This window comes from Bufo bufo, chromosome 4, assembly GCF_905171765.1.
Source record: "Bufo bufo chromosome 4, aBufBuf1.1, whole genome shotgun sequence".
NCBI lineage: Eukaryota > Metazoa > Chordata > Amphibia > Anura > Bufonidae > Bufo > Bufo bufo.
The window spans coordinates 23,780,181-23,791,097 of record NC_053392.1 but is presented as its reverse complement, the minus strand read 5'-3'; the positions used below and the strand labels follow the sequence as shown (position 1 = coordinate 23,791,097).

Sequence of the window (10,917 nt, the reverse complement as noted above, 5' to 3'; positions counted from 1 at the left end):
AGTAGCTCGGCATCCAACCTTGTGCAAATGTGGTCTTTCATGCTGTCGTGCCTGTTGAGGGACCCTCGTATAAAAAGGCTGAAGGAAAACGACCTGTACTGGGTGGCCATGCTACTAGACCCCTGGTATAAGCAGAAAGTGCCTAAAATGTTACCGAATTACCGCAAGTCGGAAAGGATGCAGCAGTTCCAAAATAAATTAAAAAGTATGCTTTACACAGTGCATAAGGGTGATGTCACAGCACAACGGGAATCTAACAGGGGAAGAGGTGAAAGTAATCCTCCTCCTCCCACGACCACGCCGGCAAGGACAGGACGCTTTACAGACGTGTTGTTGATGGAGGACATATAGAGCTTTTTAAGTCTCACGCATCGCCACAGCCCTTCGGGGTCCACCCTCAGAGAGCGACTCGACCAACAGGTAGCAGACTACCTCGCCTTAACTGCAGATATTGACACTCTGTGGAGCGATGAACCCATTGACTACTGGGTGTGCAGGCTTGACCTGTGGCCTGAGCTATCCCAATTTGTGATAGAACTTCTGGCCTGCCCCGCTTCAAGTGTCCTGTCAGAAAGGACCTTCAGTGCAGCAGGAGGTATTGTTACTGAGAAGAGAAGTCACCTAGGTCAAAAAAGTCTAGATTACCTCACCTTTATTAAGATGAATGAGGGATAGATCCCGAAGGGACTGACAGTGGGCGATACATTCGACTAAAAAAGGCCTGATGAGATGAGCTGCCTTGGGTCCAGACGCTGCTGTATTTTATCTCTGAATGCCGGATGACTTGCGTGACTTGCGTGACTTATCCTCCACCAACTAGGGTTCAAGCCGCAATGTTTTAGGGCACTTTCTACCTGGGAAACAAACATCAATTTTTCTGGCCGCTGCTACAGCAACGGCTGCAACAATACCTAATTTTTCAGGCATGTGTACATGCCTAATTTTTCTGGCCTCTGGTGCTGCTCTGTGGTTTCAAACCCCCCCCCCCAAAAAAAGGCACATACATTTGTCAATTCCCCTTCGTGATCGTTACCTTGTCGTGGTGAAGGGGCTTGCGTATCACAATGAAGCGACCTCCTCTATGAGTGTGTTGGCAATTGCAATGTTGGCACACCCCAGATGATAAGGTCGTTGCTTCATTGTGAACAGACCAAAAGCGATCGGCTGGATAATTTTGCATAGAAAAAACATAAATTTTCTTTGTGATCATCTAAGGTGATCATTAAAGCCTACTAGGCAAACAATGGGCCCACACTGCAGAATCATTGTTTTCTGGGTCACTTAACTGTCACTGAACTACCTCAGCACGACCATAGGGTTTGTAAAACTGCCATCGCCTGCAATCTCCCAAACGTGAGCACGAGCACAGTCATAACTACACCAAGATTAACGCATAGAGGTATAAAATTTATGTCATGAGTGTGTCAACTATTGACAACTCTTTGCGGTTGTCTAAAATCTATTCCATACACGTCCCCTAATAGGGGACGTAACAGGGATTAAACTGATAAGAATATAACTACTTACCACACCACTCCTATCTGGTGGCACATTAGATTACACGCGCAGTGCCCCAAATTTGAAGTAGGAGGACCGACCAAGCATCTTTTTCCATCTCCCCATTCCTAAAATCGATGCCATATACACGTCCCCTGATAAGGGACGTAACAGGGATTAAACTGATAAGAATAGAACAACATAACACACCACAACTATCTGGTCGCACATTAGATTGCATGCGCAGTGCCCCAAATTTGAAGTAGGAGGACCGACCAAGCATCTTTTTCCATCTCCCCGTTCCTAAAATCGATGCCATATACACGTCCCCTGATAGGAGACGTAACAGGGATTAAACTGATAAGAATAGAACAACATAACACACCACAACTATCTGGTGGCACATAAGATTGCACGCGCAGTGCCCCAAATTTGAAGTAGGAGGACCGATAAAGCATCTTTTTCCATCTCCCCGTTCCTAAAATCGATGCCATATACATGTCCCCTGATAGGGGACGTAACAGGGATTAAACTGATAAGCATAGAACAACATAACACACCACTCCTATCTGGTGCCACATTAGATTGCACTCGCAGTGCCCCAGATTTGAAGCAGGAGGACCGACTAAGCATCTTTTTCCATCTTCCGGTTCCTAAAATCGATGCCATATACATGTCCCCTGATAGGGGACGTAACAGGGATTAAACTGATAGGAATAGTACTACTTAACACACCTTATAATAACGCATAGAGAGGAGTCTGAAGAAGAGGAGTCAGAGGAGGAAGGTGGCTTTGAGGAGGTGGAAGACCAACCACAGCAGGCGTCCCAGGAGCTTGTTGTCACCTTTCGGGAACCCTTGGTGTTGTACTTGGCTGGGTGGAGGAAGAGACCTTCAATGACATCAGTGAGGACAAGGAACAGGACATGGCTAGCTAGGTATCCATCCTTGTGCAAATAGGGAGTTTGCTGTTGTGCAAATGGACTGTTTGCGGTTGTTTGCGGTGCATTAAACGGGGAGTTTGGTCTGTCACTGTGAAGCGGGCGTAACCCTTACACTACCTGATCGATACAACATCATACCTGATGTTTTAAAGCACGTTATTCCAAACAATTTAGGAATGTTAGGTGATTTATGCCCTTTATGGATTAAAACCAGACTCTGCGTCAACTATGTAATTTTCCATGGGAGTTTTGCCATGGATCCCCCTCCGGCATGCCACAGTCCAGGTGTTAGTCCCCTTGAAACAACTTTTCCATCACTATTGTGGCCAGAAAGAGTCCCTGTGGGTTTTAAAATTCACCTGCCTATTGAAGTCTATGACGGTTCGCCCTGTTTGCCCGTTCGCGAACATTTGCAAAAATTTGCGTTCGCCGTTCGCGAACGGAAAATTTTATGTTCGCGACATCTCTACTCTCTGCTCCAGGGCACTACACACCCACTTGGATAATAACAGGTGAGGTACGGTGACCTCGCCTCTACTGGTCACTTTTCACCAAACCTCACGAATGAGCCTTTTACAATTCACTTATATCTACTGGTGCACAATGGTTTGATGTTACTGCGGCACTTCTAAGTTATAACAAAGTTTACAGTGAGCAGATGTGAGAAACTTCTGATTTTTTTTTATAATTTTATAATCAAGACACAGGGGACTAAATAAGAATATTGCATCTTCTGGAAAAACATATTTCAGAATTTCTCATAATTCCCCGAACTCTTCTATTTCTACCTGATCTCTTCACAGATGAGCCAGTGCTGATGTAAGGAGAAGATAAATGTGAGGATCAGAGACAGACTCTGGGAAGAAGAGGACCTGGACTCATCTTCACCTGTCACCGTACAGCCAGGATCTCCATACTAACAGGTAAGTGACCGCCACTTCTACTCATCACATGGACCCTGACACCCCTCACTCAGACATTACATGGACCCTGACACCCCTCACTCAGACATCACATGGACCCTGAAGCCCCTCACTCAGACATCACATGGACCCTGACGCCCCTCACTCAGACATAACATGGACCCTGACACCCCTCACTCAGACATAACATGGACCCTGACGCCCCTCACTGAGACAACACAGGGACCCTGACGCCCCTCACTCAGACATCACATATACCCTGACACCCCTCACTGAGACATCACATGGACCCTGACGCCCCTCTCTCAGACATCACATGGATCCTGACACCCCTCATTCAGACATCACATGGACCCTGACACCCCTCACTCAGACATCATAGGGAGCCTGACACCCCTCACTCAGACATCACATGGACCCTGACGCCCCTCACTCAGACATCACATGGACCCTGACACCCCTCACTCAGACATCACATGGACCCTGACACCCCTCTCTCAGACATCACATGGACCCTGACACCCCTCACTCAGACATCACATGGACCCTGACACCCCTCACTCAGATATCACATGGACCCTGACGCCCCTCACTCAGACATCACATGGACCCTGACGCCCCTCACTCAGACATATCTATCAGTAATGACATTCCTAGCCCCTTAGCCAGGTGTGATATATAACATTGTAAGTCATGATTTCTGGAAGCTTTCTGCACTCATTAGCCGTATACATGTAGTAATTGGAATTCTTGATTACCTGCAGTACTGTCTAAGGCTACTTTCACACTTGCGGCAGGACGGATCCGACATGCTGTTCACCATGTCGGATCCGTCCTGAGGCTATTTCGCCGTGCCGCCGGACCGCCGCTTCGTCCTGCCGCAAGTGTGAAAGTACCCTTACATAAGCGTTTATATAGTAAAATCCTTGTCTGAAGGTTCATCCAGTGTCATCTCCACAGGGATCAGGAAGAAATATTTTGCTTTCTATGACATATCACTCCTTTTTCCAGCTGGGGCTCTTTCTCAGTATAATCCTTATTACACATTAGGCCATCTATGCCACCATGCTGTTCTTTTTCTAGAATGTAAGAGGAGCTTTTTCACTGTGACTCTCATCTACTGCTCTAATAAGATACATCATATGTAGCATGAAGGACCAGACTGACAATGTCTTAACTTGGGATATGTTTCTGTTGTTTTAGGAAATCATGAGGATCCTCATACAGTTCTTCGCCCTGATGCTTATTATCATCTACAGAACTTGTTCCCGGGCTTCTCCATGCAGACTGGAAATGGCTGAAGATTCTCCTTTCACCCAAAGCCCAGGGGACCTGATAGTTGGAGGGATAATACAACTAGCGTCCTCTTTTTCCAGACATCACGGGTCTACATTACTAAAGAATCCAAATTCAATTGAGTGTCATTCGTAAGTATTCTGCATTTCTTCTGACTTTCTAATGGCTTCTTGTAGTAAAGATGATGTAAGAAGAAGTAATTCATATCTAATTGTAAGGAGGATCTAAACATGACTGATCACTAATCAATAACCATAGGATTTCTGACCAGGACCAGATTATAGGGAGGAAGGCAGAGGGACCATGAAATGCAGACCAACCAAACATCTACCTCCATATCAATCGGTAACAGGGACCAATAGAAACCCATTCACCTGTTACTGATATACCAGTCCAATAACACAGTGATGGTGAACACCAGTAGTAAGTACCGCCAAGGACACTTTAAGACATAAAACAATTAGATACAAATAGCCATCCCAATAAAAAAAAAAGTGAAAAACAAGGGTTAATGGTAGGAAAGAGCGATTTGGTTCTAAATTAACCAGATTTGTTGTGAATTACACAAAAACCTGTCCACAAAATGAATCTAAATTTTATATAAATAAAAAAATAAAAAAAAACACTTGCTATTTTGCTTGTACCATTCAGTAATCTGTGTACAAAACTTATGATTTTTCATTTAGGAAACCCTTGACTTTTCCTTTATAGGAAACTGGTAAGTTTTTATTTAAAGGCCTCATAATAAAATATCTGGAAAACTGAAGAGAGCAAATGAAAGGCATAGGCCTCTTCAGAATGTGTTTAGTAGCAGCAACAGCCACGTGGCCAGTATTAGTGGTACTTGTAGCCATGGAGGTGACAGTGGTAGTGATGGTGGCACTTGCTGCAAATACAGACCAGAAACCTATGATGACATATCACAGGCTGCTAACAGTGGTGGGCAGGGTGAGGACTATGAGGAGTGTTGTATGTAGGACAGGACCACGCATACAGGTCAGGGTGCTGAGGGCAGGAGATGACCGGAGGAGGAGAGTGGTGGCTGCAGTGGCACTAAAGAGCACAGCAACATCTGGCCTGAACTTCTCTTCACTGGCAGGGCCTCCAGCTCTGTGCCAGCAGTTCCCGTGTGGCATTTTTTCTTTACATCGCAGACACAAAGCCACAGACGTGTGCAAAATCTGCAGGATTAATATAAGCCATGGGTGTTCAAACATAGGTACCGGGCTCTATTGCAGCCCATGAGGCGGCTTCATCGGATCCTGAGGTAAATAGATCTGGCCAGCATTTCCAATCAGAGTTAGGCCTCATGCACACGACCGTTTTTTTTAAGGTCCGCAAAAACGGGGTCCGTAGGTCCGTGATCCGTGACCGTTTTTTCGTCCGTGGGTCTTCCTTGATTTTTGGAGGATCCACAGACATGAAAAAAAAAAGTCGTTTTGGTGTCCGCCTGGCCGTGCGGAGCCAAACGGATCCGTCCTGAATTACAATGCAAGTCAATGGGGACGGATCCGTTTGACGTTGACACAATATGGTGCAATTGCAAACTGATCCGTCCCCCATTGACTTTCAATGTAAAGTCAGGAGTCCCTTTTATACCATCGGATCGGAGTTTTCTCCAATCCGATGGTATATTTTAACTTGAAGCGTCCCCATCACCATGGGAACACCTCTATGTTAGAATATACCATCGGATTTGAGTTAGATCGTGAAACTCAGATCCGACAGTATATTCTAACACAGAGGTGTTCCCATGGTGATGGGGACGCTTCAGGTTGGAATATACTAAAAGAACTGTGTACATGACTGCCCCCTGCTGCCTGGCCGGTGCTGCCAGGCAGCAGGGGGCAGACCCCCTCTGTATTTAACTCATTGGTGGCCAGTGCGGCCCCCCTCCCTCCCCTGTATCAAACACATTGGTGGCCAGTGCGGTCGGCCCCCCCTCCCTCCCCTGTAGTACTGTAGATTCATTGGTGGCAAGTGGGCCCCCCCTCCCTCCCCCTCCTAATTAAAATCTCCCCCCCTATAATTGGTGGCAGCGGAGAGTACCGATCGGAGTCCCAGTTTAATCGCTGGGGCTCCGATCGGAAACCATGGCAACCGGGACACTACTGCAGTCCTGGTTGCCATGGTTACTTAGCAATTTTTAGAAGCATTATACTTACCTGCGAGCTGTGATGTCTGTGACCGGCCGGACACTCCTCCTACTGGTAAGTTAAAGGTCTGTGCGGCGCATTGCTTATAGCGCAGACCTGTCACTTACCAGTAGGAGGAGCGCCCGGCCGGACACAGACATCGCAGCTCGCAGGTAAATATAATGCTTCTAAAAATTGCTAAGTAACCATGGCAACCAGGACTGCAGTAGTGTCCTAGTTGCCATGGTTACCGATCGGAGCCCCAGCGATTAAACTGGGACTCTGATCGGTACTCTCCGCTGCCACCAATGATAGGGGGGGAGATTTTAATTAGCAGGGGGGGCCCACTGGCCACCAATGAATCTACAGTACTACAGGGGAGGGAGGGGGGGCCGGCCGCACTGGCCACCAATGTGTTAACTACAGGGGAGGGAGGGGGGGCCGGACGGCCGCACTGGCCGCCAATGTGTTAACTACAGGGGAGGGAGGGGGGCCCACTGGCCACCAATGAATTTAAAACTGGGGAGGGAGGGGGGTGTGCCCCCTCCTGCCTGGCAGCACATGATCTCTTACAGGGGGCTATAATACGCACAATTAACCCCTCAGGTGCAGCACCTGAGGGGTTAATTGTGCGGATCACAGCCCCCTGTAAGAGATTGGGTGCTGCCAGGCAGCAGGGGGCAGTCATGTACACAGTTCAAAGTATATTCTAACTAGAAGCGTCCCCATCACTATGGGAACGCCTCTGTGTTAGAATATACTGTCGGATCTGAGTTTTCACGAAGTGAAAACTCAGCTCTGAAAAAGCTTTTATGCAGACGGATCTGCGGATCCGTCTGTGTGAAAGTAGCCTACGGCCACGGACCACGGACGCGGATGCCAATCTTGTGTGCATCCGTGTTTTTTCACGGACCCATTGACTTGAACAGGACAGGTCATATTTTTTTGACGGACAGGAAACACGAATCACGGATGCGGCTGCAAAACGGTGCATTTTCCGATTTTTCCACTGACCCATTGAAAGTCAATGGGTCTGCGAAAAAATACGGAAAACGGCACAACGGCCACGGATGCACACAACGGTCGTGTGCATGATGCCTAAGTCTTTCTTTCTTCTCCTGGTATTCTTTGAGACAGACAGTCCACATCCTCGAGCTGTACAGGGTCCTTGTCCTCATCATCAGTCACTGCCTCTTCTCCTGCTTGTCCTTTGCTCCTTCATAAGACATCCATAAGACAATGTGTGGCCATGAGAAAACTATTCTCGACCAACAACAAGCTGAACTCTAATCTGTCCAAGTTGTTGGAGGTTCATTTGCTGCTGTACTTCTTAGTTGTGGAAATTGTGGTGCACTTTGCCTAAATTTTATTTTTCTGGCCTGTGTGGTGTGTTGGACTTTTGGCCAGGCAAGAAAAAGTGTAAACAGTTTTGTTGTCCTGCAGATGTGTTGCACTTCCGCACCATCACCCAAATTTAAATTCCATGGCCTGTGCCCCATGCGGTGTCTTGGACTTCTGCTCAGGCAAGCAAAACTATAAATTGTCTCGTTGTTATGAAAATGTGGTTCACTTCTGCGTCTTCAGCCAATTTTTAGCAGCCATTTTCCAGCTGCCTCTGCTACAAGTAGCGGACGCTGCATCATCCAGTTCAGTTTGTTAGTTGTTACACAAAGGAACCGTTTTTTCCACTGCTCTGCCTCCTGCCAAAATATATCCCAAAATTTGTCCTCTTAACTCTTTCTGGGAGGGGAGTAGGAAAAAAAGCAACGTAACACTGAGTGTTTACAATATACATTTTGTGGTCATTTTTCAGCATAAATAACATAAACAAATACAAAAAAATAAAAACAAATAATATAAATAAAATTACTTTATTCTCTGGGTCAGTACAATTACAGCGACACCAAATACATACAGTGTATAGTGTTTTACTACTTTTGATCAACAAAAACACTTATTTTTTTAAAGAAAATACATTTTTATTTTTTCTTCTACAGAGCTGTGTGAGGGCTTAATTTTTGCAGGATGTCTCGTAGTTTTCATTTTTGGGTACATAATGCTTTTTGATCACTTTTAATTCTATTCCAAAATTATTATTTTTTTTAGGTGTCCACCGTACGGTACCTGATAATTTGCATGATATTTGGGTAGTGCAGGTGATTATGGATGCAGTGAGCCCAAACATGTGGGGGAGATTTTATTTTTGTAATTTTTTTTCATTGAGAAGTTTTCTTTGTGGGAAAAAAGCATATTTTCTTTCATTGTATTTTTTTTATTCAATGTTTTTTTTTAAACTTTTCTACCATTTAATCTTTTGATTTCTTATATAATTTCTATAGTGCATTGTATTTTAATGTCAGTGGTATACTGACATGGGCCAGAGGCGCAGCCTGCTGGGCAACACTAGAGAAAGCCTTGAGGCCTACAATAGGTCTCGGCCTGACTTCACTGGCATCTTCACCCCACAATCTAATTTCCGGGGTGCCGATTGGGATACAGAGGGAGTCCGCTCCCTCTGTAACGGCTTAAATTCGATGTGCGACATTGCCTGCATCATGTTAGGGATCAGCCCAGATTGCCACCTTCAGGAAACTTCAGGCAAGAACAGCAATAATATGCACCTACACAACCAAACCCCATACCAGTAAAAGCCCCTGTTTAAAGATGCCACGCGGCCATTAACAATGAAGTAGGTCTATACAGTGTGGTCTTCATTATTGAATGAAAAGCAGCTGTGGGCTAATTGGCAACGTGCTTTTTCATAGCAGCATTAGAGATGTCGCAAACATAAAATTTTCCGTTCGCAAACGGTCGAACGGGAATTTTCAAAAATGTTCGCGAACGGGCGAACCGCCATAGACTTCAATAGGCAGACGGATTTTAAAACCCACAGGGACTCTTTCTGGCCACAATAGTGATGGAAAAGTTGTTTCAAGGGGACTAACACGTGGACTGTGGCATGCCAGAGGATGATCCATGGCAAAACTCCCATGGAAAATTACGTAGTTGACTCAGAGTCGGGTTTTAATCCATAAAGGGCATAAATCACCTAACATTCCTAAATTGTTTGGAATAACGTGCTTTAAAACATCCAGTGTGTGCATACGATCAGGTATGATGTTGTATCGATCAGGTAGTGCAAGGGTTACGCCCGCTTCACAGTGACAGACCAAAGTCTGACAGACCAAACTCCCCGTTTAACGCACCGCAAAAAAACCGCAAACAGTTCATTTGCACAACCGCAAACTCCACATTTGCACAATGTTGGATACCAAGCTAGCCATGTCCCGTTCCTTGTCCTCACTGATGTCATTTAAGGTCTCTTCCTCCAACCAGTCACGTACAACACCAAGGGTCCCCGAAAGGTGACAACAAGCCCCCTGGGACGCCTGCTGTGGTTGGTCTTCCACCTCCTCAAAGCCACCTTCCTCCTCTGACTCCTCTCTCTGCGTTGCCGCAGGTCCAGCAATCGACGACGACAAGGCTGCTTCTGGTGGTGATGGTGACCACAACTCTTCCTCTTCATGCTCATCTACGGCCTGATCCAGCACTCTTCGCAGGGCACGCTCCAGAAAAAACGCATATGGGATGAGGTCGATGATGTTGCCTTGGGTTTGACTGACCAGGTTTGTCACCTCCGCAAAAGGACGGATGAGCCTACAGCCATTGTGCAGGAGCGTTCAGCAACGCGGCCGAAAAATACTCAGCTCCGCAGAGGCTGTCCTCTTTTTTTTTGATTAAAAAAAATCTGTTCTTAACAGTTTAATCTCTGTTTTGTCCCCTATCAGGGGCCGGTCTATGGAATAGATTTTAGGAACCGGGAGATGGAAAAAGATGCTTGGTCGGTCCTCCTACTTCCAATCTGGGGCTGTCACTACCAGAGCTTTGAGACGTTCTCAAAGCTCTGTTTCTCCACCCCTGTGATGATGTCACTACTAGAGCTTGGAGGAGTTCTCACTGCTCTGTTTCTCCGCCCCTGTGATGAGGTCTTTACTTTCTGTTTCCTTCCTCCCAGCTGTTCCTCCAGCGTTTGATTTCCCTGTCTTTAAATCACCCCTCCTCCTTTGTAGGGTGTGGATTATATTTCTCATTTGAGTTGTAGCTCTTGCTTGAGTATCTTCA

At 46.1% G+C, this 10,917-nt stretch overlaps 1 pseudogene; it reads left to right on the top strand.

Moving 5' to 3' along the window:
• Nucleotides 1-10,516: 10,516 nt before the first annotated feature.
• On the top strand, nt 10,517-10,691 carry LOC121000104 (annotated as a pseudogene).
• The last annotated feature ends 226 nt before the right edge of the window (nt 10,692-10,917 follow it).